General features: G+C 41.0%; 1 protein-coding gene across 10 annotated transcripts in view; it reads right to left on the reverse strand.

Annotated features, from left to right (window-relative positions):
* Positions 1-24,553, reverse strand: part of CTNND2 (catenin delta 2) — a 644,756-nt gene that overhangs the window by 400,324 nt on the left and 219,879 nt on the right. For 2 of the 10 annotated variants that reach the window (XM_083825792.1, XM_083825791.1), the window contains exon 1: positions 21,602-21,832. The exons of the other annotated variants lie outside the window; for them this stretch is intronic. The gene's annotated coding sequence lies outside the window, so the exon portion shown is untranslated. Of the gene's footprint in view, positions 1-21,601; positions 21,833-24,553 lie in introns of those variants that run through there. 10 annotated transcript variants of the gene reach the window in all.

A 24,553-nucleotide genomic window follows, 5' to 3' on the forward strand; every position in this document is an offset into this window, starting at 1 on the left:
AGCAGTGACAAGTTGCAATAATGCCTTATATGCAGTCAGAATTTGCAAAACAAAAAGACAAAAAACCATCACGGGTGGTTAAGCCCTGGAAGAGGTTGCCTAGACAAGTTGTGGAATCTTTAAATTTCCATTCTTGTAGATTTTGAACTGCACATCTGATCCAACACTGAAGCCAGTCCTGCTTGGCGTAGACCTCCAATGGTCTCTTTTAACCGAGACTTCCCAGGATTCTAGAACTGACAAATTCTGGGAATTATTGTTCGAAGACATGTGCCAATCTGTATTATGGATTAGAAGAAGAGATCTGCCCAGAACAGATCGGTGACTACCAAACTCTGATCATCATCTTGCTTACATAAAGATACATTTGAGTTAACACAAGTGCTAGCATTTTATCAGCCAGAATCTGCATTTCTCTAGTTCGTGCACTCACCTACGCGAGAGCTTTTACAATCACATGCTTATCTACAGGAGACTAGCATGGCAATTCCCAATTTAGGCTGGTTTTCGTATGGATTATTTATGAAGTCAAGAACGATTTTAGATGATCATGTTTAAATATACACAATTTCTTCCTTTTCACGGAAGATTACTTCAGAGAAATCCCTTTCATGCCTTTAAAAACTTTTACAGAAATCAGACCCCATTTTATTTTCTATTTTTAGGATTCTGATACAAATGATGTCACAATTACATTCAGTTGCATGTTTCAGCTCTCCAGGCACACTGCCCTGGTTCCTCTTTGAGTTACAGGCAAGCCTTGCTCTCTGAAGGCATACTGCCCAATTGCCTGGACTTCTGTTCCTAGCAAAATTACATTATTTCTTCTCCAGCACAATCACCAAAGTTATTCAAATTATCTTTTTTTTTTTCTTTTTTGTTTTTGTTACAATTACCCAGTCCTTTTTAATTCCATTTTTCCTCCTGTTTTGTATTCAGCTGCCATCTTTTAGCTCTCTCGTTTGTTTTTTTTTTCCTTCTCACTAGTTTTTGCATCCCTTGCCAACACGCACAATGGTTTATCATGCACCATGATTGCTGTGGTATTCCACTTCCTCTCAGGCAAACTACTTCAGTCCCCAAAGTAACAAAATGTAAGCAAAAGCCTTGGAGTGTTAGGACAGGATTAGAACTACTAAGAGCTTTCTTATCTCATATGTTGGCTACTACTCCTTTCGGAGTAGCAATGTAAAGAGGATGTAAGATAAATTGACTTTCTAACTCACTTTGACTTGCTTTAGGGCTTATTAATTGTAAAGTTCAAGGTGGTAGCAAAACAAAACCTCTGAGACACTGGATATTCTCCAAGGAGAGCAAGAGAAACAGGGCTGGAGTTAAGTAACAGATCTTGACTCTTCAGTATTAAATTGGCCTGAAATTGTAATCCTGGTTTACTCCTCAGCTGTCAAAGATTTACTAAATCTATGTTGAAAATAATAACGTATTAAAAAATCCTTTTATGGTGGCAGTTTTTGGAGCCCAGTTTTGCATGTTCAGGAAATCTAGTACATCAGACAGAACTGTGGACTGATGCCTTTTACCTTGATCTTTTGATACATATCTGTAGGGTATTTCTGTTCTGAAAAGAGTAACGTTGTCCTGTTATAGCTGGAAGATGCTTATGATGATGTAAAGATTACTTGTATGGTTTAAAGATGTAAAAAGCTAAGGAAGTGAAACAATGTGGTTTCATAAAGTGAAACTTCTAATAATGATGTAGACATCGAAGCACTGAGAGAACACTCTTTGATTCTGACAACACACTCAGGTTCCACTTTTCTTTCTTCTCTGATCTATGGTCTGCTGTGCATTATGCCAAGATGCTAGTGATACCTACAGAGGTGTCAGTAAACCCACCCACATATGTGCATACTAAAGCCACACAACTCTTTGCATGCAATGTTTCTGTCAACATTTATAAATTCAAAGTCTTCTCCAGCATCTCACTCATGGGGTTCTCCAGTTCTCCATTTATACATCTCTTACTAGTCTTCCTTTCCAGAGTTTTGAAGTTACATGTCATCCTAGGCATTGCACGCAGATGAAGAGTAAGCATTATAAATCCTGTCCAGAATAGTCTTAAGGAATTAGAGATATCTGGTCGCTTCCTCTTCTCCTGCTTCCAGTGGAGAAATTATTCAGGCGAACAATCTTCTCTCTTGTTTTTACTTGTCTTGTACGAGACTGATTTCTCAATCAATACATAGACTGTCAGTGTAGTACATCCAAGAACAGACTGCGTAATTTGCAATTATCATTGAATGTTTGAATTAATCAGGATTGTAGATCTGAATATTGTCATGAGTAGCTATTAAAGAACTAGTTATTAATATGTTGGTCAGAGATTCAGAAATTATATAACAAAGCAAAACAGGCTAGTTATTTTTTAGAATAACTTACTGTATGCAACCTAATGTCTACAAGATTTTGCTCTTCTTTTCTTCCAGCTAATAACACAGAAGCTTGATTTTCTGCATACTTGCAGGACTCAGTTTGCTACACTTACTAAATGTAGCTGGACTTTCAAACAAATAGAGAATTATAATGAAACTGATTTTAATGATGTTTTTAAACAACAACAAAAGTCTAGTATTCTAGCAGACAGTACATTGATTAGTCAAATAAATTACATATTTCTACTACTCTGAAGTAGTAAAGAAAAAAGGAGAGAGTCTTTCAAACAGCACTGGCTAAAAAGTTGAGCTTAAGGACTGCCAGCCCTCAAGATTTGCTCATTTTCTCTCACAGATGATTCTGTGGCAGTAGCAGTTAAATTTGATAGTCCAAAATACGCTTCGGAATTTTTCCTCTTTCATTACTTCTGCCATTAAAAATATAAAAAGATGAGAACTAGTACAATAATTAGACAATTCATTCCTTTTCTGGCTACCCTGCAGAAATACCATGCATTAAGGTAATTCCCAACAGATTCATATTGTTTCTTATGAAAGAGAAACGCAATTAGTAATGAAAATGTTAGTTTTAAAAAGGTAACATTATGATCTTAATGTGGTATGAATAGGCTCATCATTTGAACAAAGTAAAAAGGTTTTCATAATGAAATTACAGTCTAAAAATTACCTGTTTGAAAACAAGAAGGTAAGGAACACACAGTTCAGGATAACACTTGTAGTATGGACAAAGATAATTTATTTAATTTGATTCTAAGGTCTTTCTCTATCTAACTGAATGAAAATAACTTGTATGGGTTGACATTACAAAAACACAGTACGGAATCTGCAGTACTGGCTGTCTAGTAACACAGAGACATTTTCAAAGAGGTTAGAGAGGAAAGGAGGGTACAAAATTAATAGTTCTGGGAGTCTTCTACTATCTCTATGGTTTGTACAGTCCACCAGAAGGGTGACAGCAAGACATGGAACAGAGACGGAATTTTGGATCCCAGCATAGGGAGTGCTCAGGATGCCCACAAGAAAAGACCAAATTCTTGCCAGTCTCAGTGCACAAAAGATGGTTTGAAACCTTGCAGCTGAGTTGTTCTTTAACAGTGATCATTGTGTGATCAGATCTAACTTCCCCACCAAAGCCAGAAAATCAACCAGTTATAAGGCACATAAAGAGAGAAAACACATAACAGCAACAAAATCAAGCATTAGCTAAGAGTTAAGTCCTCACAGGCAGCATGATACGGTATCCTTAACAACACCATATTGGAAGCACATGCAAGGCCAACATAGGAGTCAAGAAAAGCTTAAGACAGAACAAAAAGAAGTTAGCACAGTGAAACGGGAAGGCAAAGGAAGTCAATGGAAACAAAAAGTCTCCTTCTGAAAGCTGAAATCATATTCTTCCTAAGTGACTATAAATACTGACAGATTAAACATAAAACCACAAGACAGTACAATATGGTTTTGAGTGGCAAATATCCAAAGGCATCAAAGCTAACAGCAAATCCTCCTTCAAATGCATCAGGAGCAAAAAGCTGCCTGGGGACTCTGTAGGGCCACTGGGTGATCAGGATACAAAAGGGTTCACTGAAGAGAAACTAAGCGATTCCTTCAGAAACGTTTGTGCTAATTCATGGGAAATTCCCATGGTAAGGGAATAAGGCTCACTGAGGGAGCCTTATGACAGAATCTGTCAGAAATTGAAGTGACTTCAGAATAGGTTCATGAAACACAGTGACAAAATAAACAGTACCATCTGATCTTCCAGTTTATTTCCTCAGGGGTTCTGAAAGAACTAAAAACTTGCATCGCTTAAAACTGAGGCAGTACCTGAGAACTGAAAGACACTGAATTTGGTGCCAGTTTCCGGGAAGATTTGATTTGTACCAGGCAAATAAGTAGGGCCTGTTGCATGGAACAGAATTAGCAGACACCGTGATAAACATGAACTACTTATCCAAATGGCTTCTGTATGGCAAAGTACTTTCTTAAGCAGGAGATGAAGGGCAGTAATAAAGGGTAAACTCTCACAGATGAATGTGTCCACCAATGAAGTTCTCTTTCAACATTGATTAATACACATACAACTGACGTGAAACAAGGAGGGAACAAGAGGGCGACCATGTTTGCCAATGATACAGAAGCACGTATGACAGTAAGGTTGATTACATAAAGTTTTAGAAGGATCTTTTCACAGTCTGAAAATACAGGATACAAAATGGGAGATGAAGTTACAGAAGGTGATCCTCAAGGAGCAAAAACAATCTTAACTTCACATGCTCTTCACAGGCCCTTCAACTGCCTCGATATGGCTTCCATGAGTTGCATTATTTTACCTAGAAACATAATGCTGACTAGGTCTGTGGTTTCCTGGATCTTCCTCTCTGGCCTTTTTGTAGAGAGGTATAATATTTTTTTGTTTTCCATATATATGGGATTTCCCCTGAATTCCATGATCCTTCAAAGATGTTAAGGATTGCTTTTGTGATGATATCAGCCAACTATCTCAGCACCCTCAGATACATCTTCCCATGTCCCACAAAGTTGTACTTGTCTGGTTTGTACAGATGGTTCCTCACTTGACCCTTCTCTACTGTCTCTGTATGGCTATTTGTCATTGCTTCTTAACTGAGTTGTGGGGCCTGGCATTACTTGTAAAGAAGGCCAAGTACCTCAGCCGTGTCTGTGCCATTTTTAACCAACCTGCTGGCCCTATTCATCATCAGGCCCACATCTTTCTTGTACATCTGCTTCCAACTAACATACCTGCGGGAACTTGTACACTATTCTTGTTATCTCTTGCCAATTTGAGCTTCAGCTGAGCTTTTGCCTTCCTAATTGCACCTCTGCACATCGAAGCAGTATTTCTATATTCCTCTTTTTGGGAGTCTGCTCCATTTTGCACTGCTCTAGTGCTTCTTTCTCCATTTGAGCTCTCTGTAGCTCACTTTTTTCCAGCTAATTTCTTTTTATGCTTGCTCCTTTTCCTTCATAAGAGGTTAGACCTGCTCTTGTGCTTCAAGAAGCAGCTGTAGAAGAAAATCAGGACTCCAGACACTTAAACTTTCCCACTGTGTTCCTGTAATTCCAATGACATTGTAACTCTGACCCTACAAGGAACTCCATTTCTTCTGTTTTGTTCTCCAGAGTGTGAAGACTGGTGCACAGGCACTTGAGATGATGTCCCATCTGCTCCTTGCCTCCAAGGAGAGTGTCGTAGCCTCCCCTCTCACTCTGCTCCATACGTGCTTTCATATTGTCCCCTCTGGCCTTGCTTGTCTCCAGTTCTTTAACCCTAGCTTCAAGTCCAATTCATTGTTAGAGAGAATTGGAAAAGATGTCCTTGCACCTGTTTGATAAGTGGATCTCTTCTCCCCACCGTAGCTCACAATCTTAGGAGAGTGTCACTTGATTATGGAAGCTGAAATACTGTCAATGACACCAGCCACACAGGTAGATGTTGACCTAAATGATAAGCCCACTTCTGCCTGCACCCTTCCCTGGCAAAACTGAGTACAAAAATCCGAGAACCTGTCTCCTTGACTTCAACCTCAAGGTCTCTGCAATCTTGCTTAACTTTTTCCAGGTCACACTTCACAATATTACTGGTGCCCACATGCAAGGGCATTAAGTCTTTGGGCTTGATGAGTCTTGTTAGGATTCTTGATGGAAGCAGCCGACATCCCGTGACTGTGTGTCAAGTCACCAGATGCACACCAGTTTCCCACAGAAAGGACTCTCCTGCTGATGATACTCACTATTGTCTCTTCCAGAGGAATGTATTCATCCTTCCATTCTATTGCCAAAACTCTGCATCTGTTCTTCGGCTGATTTTTTGTTAAATGAGAGGGGAGCTGCTGTCTTGCTGCCACAGGTCTCAAGCTTCCAGGGTGCCTTGTTCTGCTATTCTTTCCGTATTTAAGTTTGCTTCTGATCTTCTGCTTTCTGCACAGAGGCCTCAGATACTGCCCCTGGTACGTTGCTGCTGAAGTCTTCTTTATTTCCTGCTCAGTCACCCTACTGAAACATAACTTACCTGCACTGCCTGCAGTTCCTACACCTGCCAGCTCCAAGGTCCATCAGGGCACGTGCCCCAGAGGCGAAGCCCCTGTCCTGACCCCAGCCCAGTGAAGAGCAGCAGGCTCTCCCTGCTGTCACTTATCCAAGCGTCTGCATCCCCCCGCTCAGGAGCTCTGGCTGGGTCAATGCCTCCGTCATTGTAGGAACAGCCCTACGGTCAGCAGTGTCATGTCACCACCATTTGATCACCAGCTTTACTACCAGAATGTTATGCCACTGAACAAGTGTGCTAGAATCTAGAAAGCTCTGAAGTTCTGCTCTTTTCATGTCAGAAATGACGTGGCAGAACTGAAAAGATAGAGAGAAGGGCTGCAATGATAATTAAAGGTATGAAATGGATTTTCTGCCAGGAAAAACAGAGATGTGGTGCTTCCATCTGGAAAAGAAACAGCTTAGGGAGGATATGACCGAGGTCTACAAAACCCTATATGGCATGTTCATTAGCTCTTCCAAACCAGAAAGTAGGGCATATCAAATGAATAAGAGGCAGACTTGGAAACAGGTGAAAGAAGCTGGTTCTTCACCTAAAAGACATGTTTATTGATGTTTACTAAACACACAATGAATTTACTGGGTTGTCAAAATATGAAAACAGGCAGGTTTTTATTATTACATTGCAGTATCATGTATTCTTTCCCTCTTCTTACTCTTCCTTCCGCATATGGTCATTGGCAAAGTCAAATTGTCTGACCATGGACAGCTGTTCTCATTAGTGAAACATACATTTATTGCCACAAAACAGAAACCAGAAAACATAATCAATCACATATATATATATATACACGCATATATACATATTCATCCACAAAACATCCAGACTCGGAATCTGGACCATTCCTCCAGTATAACACAAAATATTTTTAATGAACAGCCAAACAAAAGCCTTGCAGTATTCATTCCATGGAAAATGGAACACATGAATTTGATGCACTGTAGTGGATCTGTGGCTATGATTCTGGGAGATCAGACAAAAATTCAGATACTTCAGATTCCAGAAGTATCAGTCGTCACTAAAATAATGAAGCTGCATTCACAACAACAGTGATTACAGACTCTTGGTTCTAACACTAGTCATCAGCCACTGAAACATCAGTAGATGAAAATGGACAGAAGCATCTCTACAGGGATGTTCGTTACAGCAGAGGTACCAGATTTATAGCTACAGTACAATTACAAAACAAGAGCGCCATAGGAATCATTGGTATTGATCATCAAAATAGGAAGAAAAGAATTCAAATCAATGAATCAACTTGTTCCATAACTGCAATCAGGGTATTTCATTGACATTGCTGTTGAAGTCACCTGAAATTTAACTCATTATTACAGCAAAGACAACAATCAAAACTGGATCTAACCCTGCATGATGAATGTAGAAGCCTTATTCTGTCAACGTCGTTATCTCCAACTATTCTGTGCAAGACCAGGCACATATAATGCATATCATTACAGCCCCAGGCCATGAGTGCAGAGCAAGAAGATAGGCATTCATGCTCCCTTTTCAGAACAGACTGGTTTTTGGTATCAGAGTTGCTGAAGAAAGGCAAAGTAGAAAACAAAACAAAACAACAACAACAAAAAACAACGAAACAAGCCAGACCACACTGAATTTTAAACTCAGCACCTCAAGCTAATACAATGGCAGGAAGGGGTGTGGGGGTATAAGAACTGATTTCCAGCCACAGTTCCCAAGCTATGGTTTCTCTTCTCTCCGTCACCTCCCATCTTAAATCTGCCTCCCCTGACTGCGGTGGGAACGGGGGCTCAGCGAAACGCACGCTCCCTGCTCCCTAGACCTGGCAGCGCCTGAATGCCACACGCTCCCTCTGCCGCGACCGCAGGCACCGTCTCCATGGCAGCGCGAGGAAAACCGCTCCTGCCACGAACCGAGGCCGCGCCTGGGACCTCGCTCTTATTTCACGCGTACAGATGAAGCTTGACATTTCTGAATGATCTTGGCTAGCTTAAGCTGTCAACCTGGAATGGCAAAGTACACTTGCACAGCCTATCGAGGACACGAGATTACTCTGGCCAGTTGCAAACACCAGTCAAGCCACCTGCTCGCACACCACAAGGCAGTGTATCTCAGCACCACACTAGGCCCTAATCACGCACGATAGATATCTCTGCAGCATCGCAGAAGGGTTGAGGTTGGAAGGGACCTCTGATGGTCATCTGGTCCAAGTCCCATGCCCAGAGAGGGCCACCTACAGCAGGCAGCCCAGGACCACACCAAGATGGCTTCTGAAGACCTCCAAGGTGGAGGTAGACTCCATCACCTGTCTGAATAACCTATGCCAGTCACCCGCAAAGGACAGAAATGCGTTCTGATGTTCAGAGGGAGCCCTGTGGCCCCAACACAGCTGCAGCAGAAGGGACGAATCACCTCCCTCGGCCTGCTGGCAACACTCCCCCTAATGCAGCCCTGGAGGCCACCGGCCTCTTGTTGCAAGGGCACACTGCTGGCTCCTGTTCAACCTGGCACCCACCAGGACCTTCTGGTCCTTTTCTGCAAAGCTGCTTTCCAACTGGTTAGCCACCAGCATGTCCGGGTGCCTGGGATTAAATGGTGCAACCCTGTTTGCAACAAGACCTACCAAGGTTACTAAGGGAAATATCATCTCAGGAGCAGAAAACGTTGACTAGCCTTTCCAGAGGAGTCTCTGCAGTCCAGAATACACAAGTACTAGTGACATTTGCAATGCTAAACTATAAGAATAGAAGAAAGACTGCTTAATTTTCTGGGTCTGCTCTGTTGTCTATTCCTTGCATATTTCTGATTATGCAACCACTTGAGGAGGAAAATGTGAAATCAGACTGATTACTTAGCAAGTGCTGGGAATTTATGAAGTGATTTAGTCTTTGGCATAAAAAGGAAGCCTAAATATTTAGTGCACTGAAGTCACAGTTTTAAGCCAAATTTCATCTCTACCAAAACTTGTATTATTATTATTGTGTTGGTTTCCCACTCCTAAGCTTGATTTTTATTCAGTAAAGACTGATTTTTCTTATTACATGGCTGGCAAAGTCTATATGGTTTCCAAAAGCAAAGTCACTGGCATTAGAATGAAAGAAATAATTTAATGGGATGCACTGACTGTACTTACTCCACTCTACTTCATTTCCTCAAACAAGAGGCTGCATTGACTGAGAGAGACACTTCTCTGGCTCATGCCCATTGCACAGCAATGTCAGAAAGAGAGAGAAAGGGAGAAAGCAATACAGCCTTCCCTCCCTTGAATACATTCAAAAAAGTGGGCAGATACCCCTTTGCAACAGTGTTTCAGGATGCATTTGACAGCTACATTGGAAAATAAAGTGTCTCCAGCTACTTTATCTTTTTTTTTTCCCCCCTAGGAGCAAAACCCTCCACAAGTGTAACACTACTTCAAGGATTTTGAAAAATCTGACTCTTATAAATCAGATCCCCTCCCTTTAAGCAGCTTCATATCCCCATACAGTAGAACAGCTCCTCTCTCCTTCCAGTTCGTGCTCAACACAGGGAAGTAGTACAGAGCCCTCAGAATCACTCATCCCAGAAGCATAAAAGGCAGTCTCTACATCCAAGAGGAACTACGAAAAACTAACCCTATTTCTATTATGGAGTTTGGCAACCTCATTATTATCAGAACCTGGGGAAGAAGCCTCCTGGAGGCTGTTGAAGTGGGTACCGGTTATTTATTTTTAAACAGAGTTTTAATTTCATTTGCTGAACTTGCAGAGCATCTCTCAATCCAGGAAAACATGCTTTAGTTTACCTGCTATTGAGTTTACAAGCAGTTTTATGTACGTTACTACTCTGGGCACATTTTCTACCATTCTCATCACTATGTTTCTCAGGAAAAGAGGATGGCAAGAATCTCTGTAGCAATTGAGTATCCATTGCTCTGAATACAGGACTTAAGTCAAGATAATTCACAACATTTTACCTAGAAAAACACTCCATAATTTGACTCCCAATATGATGGGGACTACAAAATTACATACAGTGAAAGAAACTTGAGAAGCAGTCATGGGAGAAGTATCACTGGGTTAGAAGGACAAGAACTATGTGTCCTGAAATATAAATTCAATTATTTAGAGTTGGGAAAGCTTTAGATAATCAGATACCAAGACACTGTAACTACTCAAAGTGCCAATTTTTAAATGACAACCACCATATGTAAATGATCTAATTACAAACATGAACACAAAATGCTTTTGTCGAAAACCAGCAGGAGACGTTTTGAACAGTTTAGAAAGAAGAAAAAAAACACTTTAAAAATATTACTGTGTATGTACAATAACGAGGTCTCCTAATAAATACTGAATCTTATTTACTGAAGTTTTGCTGTGTGATTCAGATGTTAATTTCATGCTGCATTAAAGGAACAACAGATAAAAACCCCTTTAAATGCTCACATCAGCTTTAAAAAAAAAATACAGTTTGATACAATTTTGAATTAACCTTACAAAAAAACCTGCATTTAAATTTGCAAGCCACAATGACTTATAATTTTAATAGTTCTGGTAGTGGGAATGGAGAGAGAAGGGCCTGGAAGACACACGATAACCTACTCATACCTGCAGACTGACAACCTTTTGATTGCAGTACAGCTAGATTCACCACCAGTTTTATTTATACTTAAACAGGCCTGAAGAACAATGATTAATAACTTAATGATCTAAGGAATTTATGAAAAATAATTAAGTATTCTAATATTGTACCAATTGGGTTTGGCCAAAGTTTTATTTTGTTCATTTCAGAATTGACTACATTTCTGGTTCACACACACAATAGAAAACCGAACAAAGGCAAAAATAATTCAGTTAAATAAACCTAAAGGCTTTCAGGCTTTTCTTTTCCCCCCCAAGGATGAGGTTCGAAAAGTGAGTAATTTATCTTCTCTCTCTCTCTGTAAAGGTACAAAGTGTCCAGCCTCATTTTCTCACCACAACAATAGCCTTCTAGATACCAAAACCATAAAGCAAGCCTAATGCTTAAATAAGTTTGGAAAGAAAGATAAAATTAAGAAAGCCAAAATAATAATAAAAATTTAAAAAATCTGCAACTGAGACAGTACACTCACTACATGGCTGCTGCTAGAGGTGGACTGTTTTGTAAGATTAGCAGCCTGCCATAAAATCCTTCTCCGTAACAGAGCGAACCACAACGTGACAGTAGATAAACTCCATTAGAGTGAATTTAAGCACATGTATCCATGTAGACAGAATATCCCAAACATCTGCCCATGTTTTTTTTCTGTACTCTGTTGATGCTGCTGTCATCTGGACACATTATCCACACGTCCCCTGAAACCATGTATTGCAATTTCCATCAACTGAAATTACACCTGCTGAAGAGGGCAGAACTGATCGACTACAGCTTCTCCTGCTGTTGAGCTCAGACAAGCTGTTCATGAATTCAGCAGATGTTTTAGTAAACTAGGCCAAACCGATCTTTTGAAATCAATTTTCAACTTCACAAAAAATATATATAAATAAAGAGTAAAAGTCAGTGCTCTTCACAGCTATATGTTCCCACTCGGGCGTGCTTCAGAATTTCCTCAGGGACCAGCATGAGATGATAACAAAAATATGTAATGAACAGTAATTCCCTAACACGTAGCAGTATTTTTATGTCATGACAGAAAGGCATCTGGAAACAGTAGGGGTGGTGCTGACCATCAATAGCGACTGAGCTCCCATTGGAAAGGAGGTCAACCTAGTGCCCGAAAGTTCCTGTAAAGATCACAGCAGATGCAGATGCACTTTCATTCCCTTCACAGACTACAGATTTCATTTTTTCCAAATTGCCTTCTGAGATGTATTAATTTTTAAAGGGAACAGCACTTTTTCTTAAATAAACTTACTCTGTCATTTAGAAAAAAAATCAATGAGAAAACATGAAGTCCCTGTGCCATCTCAAAATTGCAGCTGATTTCTTCAAACTAATAAAAAACAAAGCCATTTGGTTAAGCTTTCCAGAAACATTAAAAATAAAAGTTTAAAGGAAGGAAAGTTACACAAGCAGGTTGTGCAACAGCTTGGGGAACATGCCTGTGTCCCAATACAAGTTGCACTGATTTTATGGATAGCATTTCTGTTTTTCAACAGCCAGTATTAATTAGAACTCAGACCAATGTGTTTCCTGTCATACAAACGTAAAAGTAAGGACAGGAGTCCCTGGCAGGACAAAAGATTTAAAAACAAATCCATTCAGAGTTTGTCCAAACATATATCCAGAGTCTATTCGGAGGTCATATCCAACCAGGCTATTTGTTTGGCTGCCTTATCTTGCATGCAGGCCACAGCCATCCCTGTTGTACTACTTACTAACAAAAGGAGGTTATTTTCAGAAACGAGTGTCTGGACACCTTGCCTCTACATTTATCCATGCTCATTTCCATTCTGGGGCAGTATAATGCTGATGCTGAAAACTAAAAGAATAGGAAAAAGTAATAATCACTGCTGCCAGACTTTCCAAGCTGAAGCAATGCAGTAGCCCCAAGTTCTGAACATGCTACAGGAAAGAAATGGAATAAAGGGATATTGGCAGTCTAACAATATCGTAGATTTTGAGCATTCAAAGTATTGAATTTATTTCTAGCAACCCAGTAACTAATAGTTGGAATCAATATCTGAATTAATTTGTTTTAAAAATCTCAATTTCTTTGAAAAAAAGGTTTGCAAATTCAAAAATATACTCTACAAGAAACACTTTAATCTGTATGTATTTACAGACAAAATAAAGCTGCGCTCAAAAAAAAAAAAAGCAGGTAATATTTGCATTTGCATTTCTGTTTATGAGCAAACGAGTCTTCGCTTATCCCTAGGAGCAAATTTACTATAGCCATATGTGCAATTTCTAAGCATGTCAACAACTAAAAAAGAACATAGAATTCAGATAAAAAAACAACTTCTGCTTTTAGATGAACTCATGCAATTCCCATTGAAAAACATACCATATGCTTCAATACATAACATCAGGTAAGAGAAGGACAGCCCTAAGCCAGAGCAGCCTTCGGGAACTTAGCAAGCCTCATTCATAACAAGGTAGGATGACAGGAGTGAACATGAGTAAAAGCCTAACAGAGGAAAGGAAGTGATGCAGCACTGCCAGAATCACTTACACAGTTGGTTACTCCTAATGCGACATGCTTTATTCCTAGTTTAAAAAAAAAGAAAAAAAAAGTGACAGTAATGTCAAAGAAAATGCTGTTTCTGAAAGTTGTATAAGCCAGAGAAGACAACTCTAACAGTCAGGAGATCCAGTACAAGTAAGACCACCATGCACTCTGGAAGAAGAGACACCCTTCCAGCTGCTCAAGACTTCCTCGGTGGTCTCATCAACCATGGAAATACTTCAAATATGAGAACACCTAAAACAACCCCAATATAATTATGATAGCTGCCCTGATGACAGGTTAGTGCTCATACGGTGTATTGGACACATATGCCTTACTTGCTGTCACCTGTTGTGATTACAAGCGACTGTCTCCTTGTCAGTGCTGAATTTCTGAACCTAAACATGGGCTGGATGGTAATCACCACCTACAAACACGTGGCTGTTCGATGACTTTCTTGTTTACATACAACAACAATAGTTCGCAGTCCAAAGCATATGGGATTTGGCTGCTAATTCCAGCAGTGAGCATCTTATCCTGTGGAACATTAGCACTCATGTCTTAAGAGCATGCACCTGCAGGAAAGTAGATGACAAACTGAAGCCGTAGCCAAAATTATCCCGCCTGTTTGTTTCTCTCAAATATCACCAAGCATGATTCCCACTGCACCTCAAAGGCTGAGATGTATCACGTCATTTCTGATGCCAAGGGTATAAATATATAATCGCATACTCAGTGGTCTATTGGTGTTTCCGGAATACCAGTACAGGTGACATTTTCTACAAATGGAGAAATTCACAAACATAGTGCATGGGCTCTGAAGCAGTGCTGTTGCTTGTATGCAAGTCATCACCCACACATGGGGAAACTGACTAAATTTTAAGATCCTGACACAACAGGCTAACAAAGATGTCCTAAACATGCAAGTCTGGGGAAGGTGCTATAACAGCTTATCCATGAAATGAAATCCTGTAACTTTCAGGTAATGTTTTCAGGTAGTCCTCTGGATAGTGTACTCTTTGAGTGCACAGAAGAACTCCTTCCCAATCTCTTGATCCATCCTACTTTAGTGGAACCTAATATCCAAATGCATACAAGAACACTGGAAAGGTGCTTTGGGTCTCACTCAACACATGATGATGGATCTGTAAGTCTTGCTGCTTGCTTCCTTCCTTCCAACCATCGATCTCCTGTTAGCATGCTGTTAAAGAGCAGCAGCTTTTCCCTTGGAGTTGGAAGGATTGATCTCTGAGCTAGAAGTCTGAACAAAAAACAGACCCTGAGAACCTTTTAAAGGATCTGCATATTGTTTATCCTCCTTTTCCCTCCCCGAAGTCTAGACTTATCTTCAGGTCCAGTACAGAGCTATGACTACAAAGCAAGTTAACTTCTGGCCTAGTCAGCCAGCTGGAAGTGAGCACTGAGCTCCTCAGAACAAAGGAAAGCATGCCTGAGTTAAAGTCCTAAACATACCAGAACTTAGTGACAATATATGACATTCGGCTCCTACAATATTTATTACACACTACACAGGCTCATATGATAATTTAACATTAAATTAATGATGTAATTTTAAATTACCGTTAAGCACTGTGAACATAACACACTGTCAAAGTAAAAGGTACTGTGAACAAAACTGTTAGGAACAGTGTTTTGTGAAATGTTATTCTTCAAAGGCAACTTGTGGAATGAACACAGCATTACATACATGCTCCAGATAAAATTCTTATTTAAATGCAGAGCTCATTTTGATATTGTTTATATTTAGGTAAATCTGCACAGCATATAAATATGCATGTGCTTTTAAACAACTGCAGAACTTTATTTAAGAGGGACAGTGGCATTTGAAAAGCCCTGTTATGGGTACACTTTAAAAGAGAAAGTTTTCCTTATTTAAATATTTATTAGAATAAATTGCATAGGGTACCTAGAGCAATAGCAAAATAATAGCTGAAAAGCTAACAAAATAATAGCTATTTCACCTTGGAAATAATATTAGAACAATGGTCTTAAACAAAAAAAAAAAAACAACAAAAAAACACAAACACAACCAACACCACAATAAAACATGGATTCTCTGCACATCAGTAAATGCAGCTATCTGTGGTAATGAGATACTGGAGGTGCATTCTGATCTGCTCTAAAAATGGATGTGAGAAACATCCAGAGTTGAAGCCCTATGACAAAAATGAATGAAAAATCTATATACTCCATTATGTTACTGAAAATAATTTCCTACCCCTATAACTACAATTTCACTACATTTCATGTTTTGATTGTGAATGCACAGCATCTTTTACAGGAGCTGTATTACTTCTGATGAAAATTACTAGCCTTACTGCACCAGAGAATCCAGGCTTAAAGTAAACTGAGTCAGAAGAAGGAAATATGGTTAATGCAACACCTACTCAATAGATGTTTTATACTACATATGAGTATGCGAATAGTTAGAATAAAACTGCTCTAAATTATTTTCTATATGCTTGTTCAATTAATCATTTGGAAGAAAAAAACCAACAAACTATTAATCTAATCCTAGCACCACCATATCACTTATTGGGAATGATTTTTTAGGTATCTGTGCTTTGTAAGAATTAAAATAAGTCAGTCTTTGAAGCGTAATAAACATTGAGCCCATGCTTTTCTACTGTGACATCTAACCTCATGACTGTTTAGAAGGAAACAAACTTGATAAGGATACTGAAGAGTTAGTTAAAATGTTTTTCACAGTTTATGTACAAAATATGTTTTTTGTTCTTTTAACCACATCTTACTAGGTGAACAGCTTCAAGCAATTTATGTAGATAAAGCAGGTGATGTTTCCTCCTCCACAGGTTATGCCAATATGTGATTTCATTCAGTATGCCCAAAGTCACTTAAAGCAGTTGTGCATTTGCTGAAACAACGTTACACAAGACCACCTATGACTCCTGAAAGCTCAGTTAAGTCTCTTCCACAGCTGGAAGTATACCATACAGCAACCCAGCACAGACCTACCTTCTCTAGGTCAGTTAAGCTGCACTAACTTCAATAGATCTCATTATCTTTTTTCAAAACCATCTGAGAACTTGTTCTGGCTTTTATTGCAAGTCACTGATTTGGTTAGGAAAGGGAAAGTACTGGAAACAAATCAAAAATATATTCTTTAACCCAGCAGCCACAGGTTTCCTGCTTGATGGCACTGAATTTCACATGAGAACCAAGGGACGGTTCCCTCCCAGGCTAATGGCAGGGACTAAACTGACAGAAGCTTTTCTGAAGGACTCACAGGGTAAGTCTGAGCACCAGTTAGGTGGGAAGTTTTCTAAAAACTGTCATAGCCTAGGAGTATTTGGCTGTGCACAAATAATGGCTTCTAGAATTAGGGAGAGACAAAAAAAAAGTCACTGGGCAGTGAGAGCTGGAGACAAGGAGCACAGCCCGAGCACGAGGAGGAGAACTTGCTCCTCACAAAAAACTCACACTGAGCCATTTGTATGCTCAACACTCCATCTGAAATTTGGCCACTGAATTTTTTAGCGCATCCAAACCAGATGAGTCAGCTGTGGAGCCAAAGGAAAGCTGCTCTGAAACCAGAGCAGTGCTGATGCATAACACTTCAACCTTGAAGGACAGAAGAAAAAACTTAGGCAATTTTTTTAAATCTCTGCTAGCAGATCTTTTTATTTTTCTGTACTAATTGACAATTTATCATCTCTTGCAGAAGAATTTGAAGTTTTCCAAGTTATAAGTTTCATTGCTTATTGACCAACATGTGAGAACAAACAGCTTTAACAGTCCAAAAGAAAAACATTACAAGGTTCATGCTATCACTGGGCCCAGTGATAAAATATTGGCCCATCTAAAGATGGGCCACTAAAATAACAGTAAAAAACAAAACAAAACAAAAACGTATGTAACACAGACTCTTCACTTTTATGTTGCTATCTACATTTTAGCCAAAAGTAGCCCTGATATTATTGATGATGGATGAATTTTCATATCTATGCAAGAGAACGTGTTAGATTTTGGCATATCCCTTCAGCACACTTGTAAACTCTGAAACTTGAGAAAACTTGAGAAAAGTTGAAGTTGTACACATTGAAAAGTGAACTCAGCACTGAACCAGGTCAGCTGAGGTAAGAAATCAAGATGGAACTGCCTATTAATGTTGAAACTTTACCAATAAATTCACTCAAAAACAAGAGTGAGGGGAGCAATAGACAGAGGCTAACTCAACCGTGTTTTACCTTAGAAATACCACAAGGAAACTGAAACACATGAAGATGCAGTGGTTTCACAAGTAAGAGATGAGCACCTGCACAACCAAGGCTGGAATGAGGATGCTTTTGTTTCCTGTGCAGTTTGCTGGGCCACATTGCGGGCTGGAAAAGCAGCCTACTTTTCTCTCACCACAGTATACAGCTAGAAAGCAAACTATGTACTAGAAAGCAAAGACATCTGCCTTCAGTTCCCAAATGAACTATTTGCTACCACTCCACCACAAATATCCTTAGACAACACTTGTACAACCCTAGGAGAATGGTTATAGTCAATATAAATCTTTATTACATGATCAAATTATCTTAGCACACGCCACACACACTCACTGATGATACTATTTAAACAATGCAAGCCTTCTTTTAATGAAGAGAAAAATCAATTCATCACTATCATCACTATTCATCACTATCAGCAAAATGAAGGTCACAGCAAGACAACACACAGTGACATCTTCCTGAGTGCCAGCTGATCATCAAAGGACCTAATGTTATATCTCACAGTTTCAAATATTATCTGTTTCACTGCCTGAAGTTTCAGCAGAGGCTGTCATTGAACGCTCATTTCATTCTCTTACAGCCTTTCTTAGCCCAGCAGGGAGAAGCATCCAAACTGTTAGCTTCTCCAACAACTTCTACAGCTGTGGAAGTTGTTCAGCTTCAGGATATTTCAATCCACCGAGAAGAAAAACTTTTAGCATTGGTCAAAGCACAAGTTTTACACAACATTAATAATTTTCAGGCACTATACTAACTGTACTTTATGTTTTTTTCCTATCCACTCCCAAGTTTTGATCTGTCCCGCTCCACTCCTCTGCTGTACAACCAAGGCCCTGAGCCGAGCAGCACGGTCACGCACCGTAACTAGAGGGTGAGGCGCAGGGCGTGCAGGGAGAGCCCTACCCTGACTGGCAGCCAGCTGTGTTTCCCAGGGCTTTTTCTTCCAGATCCTGAAAAAACCTAGTTCGGTAGCATTTGACATGGACTGAGACAGATTCACAGCTCTGCAGCCACACAGGGCACATGTTCAAGGCTGAGAAAATGAGGTGCCCGCCCTAAGTATCAGGCAAGCTTTTTCAAAGGCAAATTAATGGAATGGCCACATTGAGAGCTTCACGCCAGAGGTCGAGACCTCTGGAGGAAACTATTCGTAACAGCGTGAACTGCTGCTAGCACTCTTCTGAAAGGACCTCTTTGGATCTCAAATTTGAAGTTTCTCATTAAAATGTTCCCAATTATTTCCTACAGCACTGATCTCTAATTAAAAAAAAAAAAGTTTTTTAAAAAATCAAGAAAACCCCAATAAAAGAATGACCAATTTCATATACCAGATTTAAATGTAGGGCTAGCAGTGTCCATCAGATGCACTATTTACTCCCCCATCCGAACATCCAACCCGATAGCGGCATGTTACATCTTGTGTTAGATCAAGGCTTGCCGTTTTCTGTTACTTCTGCCTAAGAGAGAGAAGTCCCTAATATATTTAAGATACTGATATGCATTCAGCTTATACACATATTTACATACATGCATGCACACACACAAACGTAGCAAGTGTATCATGGACCCACTGTATGAAAAGCTACGTAAAATAAGGAAAAAGTCTCTACTGTAAAAAAAGTATCACTACAAAAAAAGCGTGTCAAGACCTTCTATTTAGTAGGTTATTAGGATGATTTTTTCCTACAGGCACACAGCAGTTTTGTCACATCTCTGTCAGTTATCTTTGGGTCCAGCAAATAAAAGCCTAAAGCAGCAACTAGAAGACTGAACATGACTTTGTTTGTTTTTTTTTTTCCCTTCTTCTTTTTATGGAAAAAAAAGAAATTATACCTTCTGCTTATGACTATTTTAATGAAGGAATGCCTAAGCTACTGATACGTTATTAGTTTCTACATAAACAACTTCCACCTGTATAATAAAAATCACTGAAGTAATTCCAACTTTGCCTTGAACTTACAAAAAAAATCAAGATATACATACGGTTGAATTAGTACAGTTACTCAGAAATTGGTGGAGTAATACTAAAGATAAATTTGGCCCATTATCTACCTGCAAAGCACAAATGAATAATGCAAATGTGCATGCAAAGGACCATGAAGTCTCTCAGCTTAGCAATGCATTTAAAATGTATCACTAACTTTCAGCTTCTTGAAATATTTATCAGCTGCACTGGGTTCCACAGAGCGCACTCGATTAGGGACTTCACCGAATTTGGATTTCTCCGCCTGACTCAGGGGATTTTAGAAAAGGAGTCTGAAACCAAGCCCTAAGGCAATGTCAGGTCCATCACTGCTGTCAGCACGCACTGCAAAGTTCCTCATTAACCGGTCCTGGTTCGCCTCAGTGCCCACCCCACATCCCACCAGACCGGGGTCTCCACACCTTGCGTTTCGGAGGAAGGGAGAGGAAAACAGGACGCTTCTCATGTTTAGCTTCAGAAGCCACTAACAAAAAGCTGCGTGCAACCAGAACTAGGAACAAGCTTGGAACAACTGGGCAAAGCATTTAAGCTACTGAATGACTGTCAAATGCTGATTTAGTTTCACCAAACTTTTTTGAGATAAAATTATTTCCTCATCTTGAGGTGATTAAAATAGTTTCGTTGGTTTATTAGGGGTCAGAACATTCAAAGCAAGAGTTTTCATGCTGAACACTCCAGAATATGCAAAAAAAAAAAAAGGGGGGGGGGGGGGAAGGCAGGGTGGGGAGAGAGAGAGAGCAGAAACCAGTCCTTACCTTAAGACTGAGCAATAAGGCTGGTTTAATCTAGAAAGCTTTTTGTTTCTAACAACATCTAACCCCTATGGGGCAATATCAAAAGAGAATTCCCTGAAAGATGTATGTTTGATTCATTATGAGCTTTTGGAGGGTACACGCTTTTTCATTTAAGCCGAAAACCACTCTCCCCTAATAAACAGTATTAATCCACAACAACGTACTTCTGCAGTATCTCGAGTCAATACCTAGAACCAATCTATCGCTCTGTACACTTTTTCTGTAGCAAGTACTAGACACAGGGGGATTTGTTTTTCTCTCAAGCTTTTCAGATATTTCTCTTGAATTCGGCCAAAAGATGAGGCCAGTAAATAACCTGTTACTTTACACGCAGATCTGTACGCAGACCCGTGCCAGAACACAGTCCGTGCTCGGACTGCTTCACGCAACTCACTTGCGCATGAAACTAATTTAGTTAGCTCCTTGAGCAGTCACTCCCATTTCCCTGGGACTTCAGCAGCACCAGGTGAGTTGAGCAGGTCGTAACCACGCATCGTTTTCGCTAATCTTCTGTAACGAGTTTCAAGTTAGCCGAGCCATCTACGCTTAAGTCTACCTGGAAAGCTTACTGAGGACTTTGAAGTTACACAGAATTACGAGGGACGCAAATCCCACTCTCACTTACTCAATATGATACTCTGACAAGAAAGAAGAAGAAGATATCAATCTTCTGGATACAACTCTGTTTATGGAGCAGCTTTTCTAGGGTAAAAGCGCACAGCAACAGGTCCGCGCGCCCAAAACGCGCTACTTGGAAGAGACACCTCGGGGCAAGAGAGATCAGCCCGTTAGATGCCTTATCTCGGCGGAACGCCTCCTTCGCTCCACTCTTCACCCGAGGCAGGCTGCAACAAGCCAGAGTCCCCGGCCAGGACAGGCAGGAGGAGCGCGGCACGGCCGCCACCCAGCCGGCTCCAAAATGGACGCCCCGCGCCCCTCCGCCCCGCAACCGCCGCCGCCCCCGGCCCCTTACCTGCGCCGCCCGCCCGCCCGCAGCGGCTTCAACCCCTCAGGGCACGGCGCCGCCCGCCCGCCGCCACCACCTCGGAACCGCGGCGAGGGCACGGCGGGGAGCGCTGCCGGACATCCCCGGGGCAGGAGCAGGAGCAGGAGCAGCGAGCCGCCCGCCCGCCCAGCCGGCTGGGCCGAGCGCAGCCAGGCACAAAGGTCGCCATGGCAACAGCGCGCGTGCCCCCGCCGCGCCGTGCAGGCAACGTCTCATCACCCCGCCTCGCCCCGCCCACCGCCCGTTCCCGCCCGGCGCCCCTCTGCGGGCAGCCCCGCGCCCCATGATGGCGGCGTGCCCCGTAATGGCGCCGTGCCCCTTGCGCCGCCTGCCACCTCCGGGCAAAAGTCGCCCGGCCGCTGTAGGACCTCGAGACGGCGCAGCCTGGAGCTGAGTTCACCACAAGCGGGGCGGCTTGCCTTGGCGGTCCCCACAGTGTGAAGCACCGTGTTCTGGGCGCTTGCTGCTGCTTTTAAACTTGGCGGAGTTCGCCACAAGCAGCTATGAATCTTTTCTATTAAATCATAGAGCCGTATTGTAGGTTCATAAAGTACGCATGAATCATAAATCATACAATCATATCATAGATTCATAAAATACAACTGAATTATATCACCTAGACTGTCCCTCAACGAACGGCACACTGAGCCAGCAGCACTCCCCATCACCCCCCATCGCTCATACCCACACCTTCATGAGCACTTGCAGCACCAACAGGCAAGGCTACAAGGCGAGGGCCACCTGCCTCTCCCCTCCATCCTGCCCTTGGCCCTCAGCCCAGAAGCAGCTGCCCCTGTAGGACCCTTCACGCCCACCCCTACAGGCCTGCACTGGCGGCAGGAGAGGCCTCGGCAGGAGGAGATGCCAAAGATGGCAACAAAGCAGAAGCAAAATGGTTGACAGATTCCCACAAACTCCTGCCAGATCGCTGGGGATGCGGTCGCGCTTGGGAAAGCTTATTATGGGTCTTTGGAGAGAGAGGTGCAAACGGGTAAGCGACTCGATTATTCCGCTCAAGTCGAAAAGGCTTAGCTTGCTCCCAAGGATCTCCTGCTCAAGTGCCTTCTTCGCACTACACATCGCAGTTGGCCGACATCTACGCAATCTGAACGCTGGAGGATAACAGCTATTTGATTATTTTGTATACAAGGTTCTTTCATGAAAAACAGCCTTCTCTTTCTTTCACAGAAATATGAGCTTCATATTCAAATATTTCATCTGAATAAAACTGCATCAGCTTAGACTCCAAAATGAGCACTTCCCTTAATGATGCTTTTAATGAAAGTAAATGTACTCATTTTACTTAAAAAAAAAAATTCACAGTACATACTCTTCATTATTTGCTGGCGATGTTTAGCTAAAAGGCTGATGGATTAGACTACTTGCATTTTATCCTTGAAAAGGAAAAAAAATATATTCAATCTAGATTTTCAAGAAATAGTTCCTTTCTACTTACAAAGTAGATAGTAGTCCCCTTTTCTGAAACATGATGGTCAAGTACCTACCATCCTCTATCAATCAACAACTTGTACCATTAGCAACTGGGAGTCATAAAATTTCAGTGCGCATTTCAGTAGTCTTCTCTCTAAATGTCACAGTGGAGCTCAGGTCAATTCTGCCTCATTTTATAGCACACCGGATATGCATTTGAGAAGGAAGAGCGACATTTCAGGGTCTGAAGAAAATAAACAACCAGTGCTGACTCAGTTTCTACCAGCCTTCCCTGGGATAAATCCACCCTCCCTGGGGCAGAGGTGAGCACAGGGGCTCCCAGAGCTCCCCAAAAAGGGGTCAGAGGGAAGAAAGGAAAGTGACTAAGCAGGCTCAGATGTGCACCTGGGCTTAGCATTAAGAACTTCTTTTAAACACCTGAGGAGGCCAGTGCTCTAACGGAACAGGATGCCACCAGCTGTTTCTCTCAGAAACTTTTGGAAGGAGAAATCACAACAATTAACTGTATTTCTAAAATTTCAAGGATGTAAAATGTTGCTGGGGGCAATGGATGGAAAATACCTTGTAAAGCCCTTTATTTTAGCTCCCAAATTGCAAACATACTGGCTTCCTTGTAACTCTGCCAAGCTGTAAGTGTCACTTAAGGAGAACAATGGAACAATTTATTGTTGTTCTCTGTTGCTGCCTAGGATGTAGAAAGAAGATTGTTTATGATAAATTAAAGGTCACAAATAAATGGCAATTTAATAGAAGAAAATCTACTCCACATGAAATAATATCTCCAAGGGGTAATTAATTATGCAGCAGTCTGAGCACGTTCTGTTTCATTGAAACATTGTGAATGGCCATCCTGTTTCATTTCAATGTGCTAATACGCATCACCGTCTCAGAAAAGCTCTGCTGGAAAAAGAATGCAACGGGTACTGGAAAGTCATCGCATCTGTTGCAGCAGTACACAGAGCTTGCAATCTAGCAGTGTATTTATTAGAGAAATTTATTATGACTATCAAATACAAAGGGATCTCACTCTTGTTGCAGAGGTCAATGATTTTTAGTTAAAATGGATTGGCACTGAATCATGAGAGGGTTGTTAAATATCTGAAATTTGCACAGATTGCAATCTTGATGTAACTGGATCCTATCTCATATAAAACTGATTGATGAAAGTGGAAGAAAGCTATTTTTATTCTAAACCTGTATAAGCCCTTCATGTTGTTAGAATACATACTTTTTTCTGAATCACAAGAATTCCTTTAATTTGGTCAGATCCTTAAGTGCATTGTTGATGTTTGACTTCAAGATGTGTGACTGAAGATGTGCAAACTTTGAGAGTTTGAACAAGGAGAAATAGCAGGAAATTCTATAATGTATTTTAGGCTTTCTACTAATAGTCACTGCCCTTAAGTTGGTATACTAAGAATGGAGCTTAGATATATGTGCAGGATTTTTCTGTTGCTTATGCAGCAT

Source organism: Anser anser, assembly GCF_964211835.1.
Source record: "Anser anser genome assembly, chromosome: 2".
In the NCBI taxonomy this organism is placed as follows: domain Eukaryota; kingdom Metazoa; phylum Chordata; class Aves; order Anseriformes; family Anatidae; genus Anser; species Anser anser.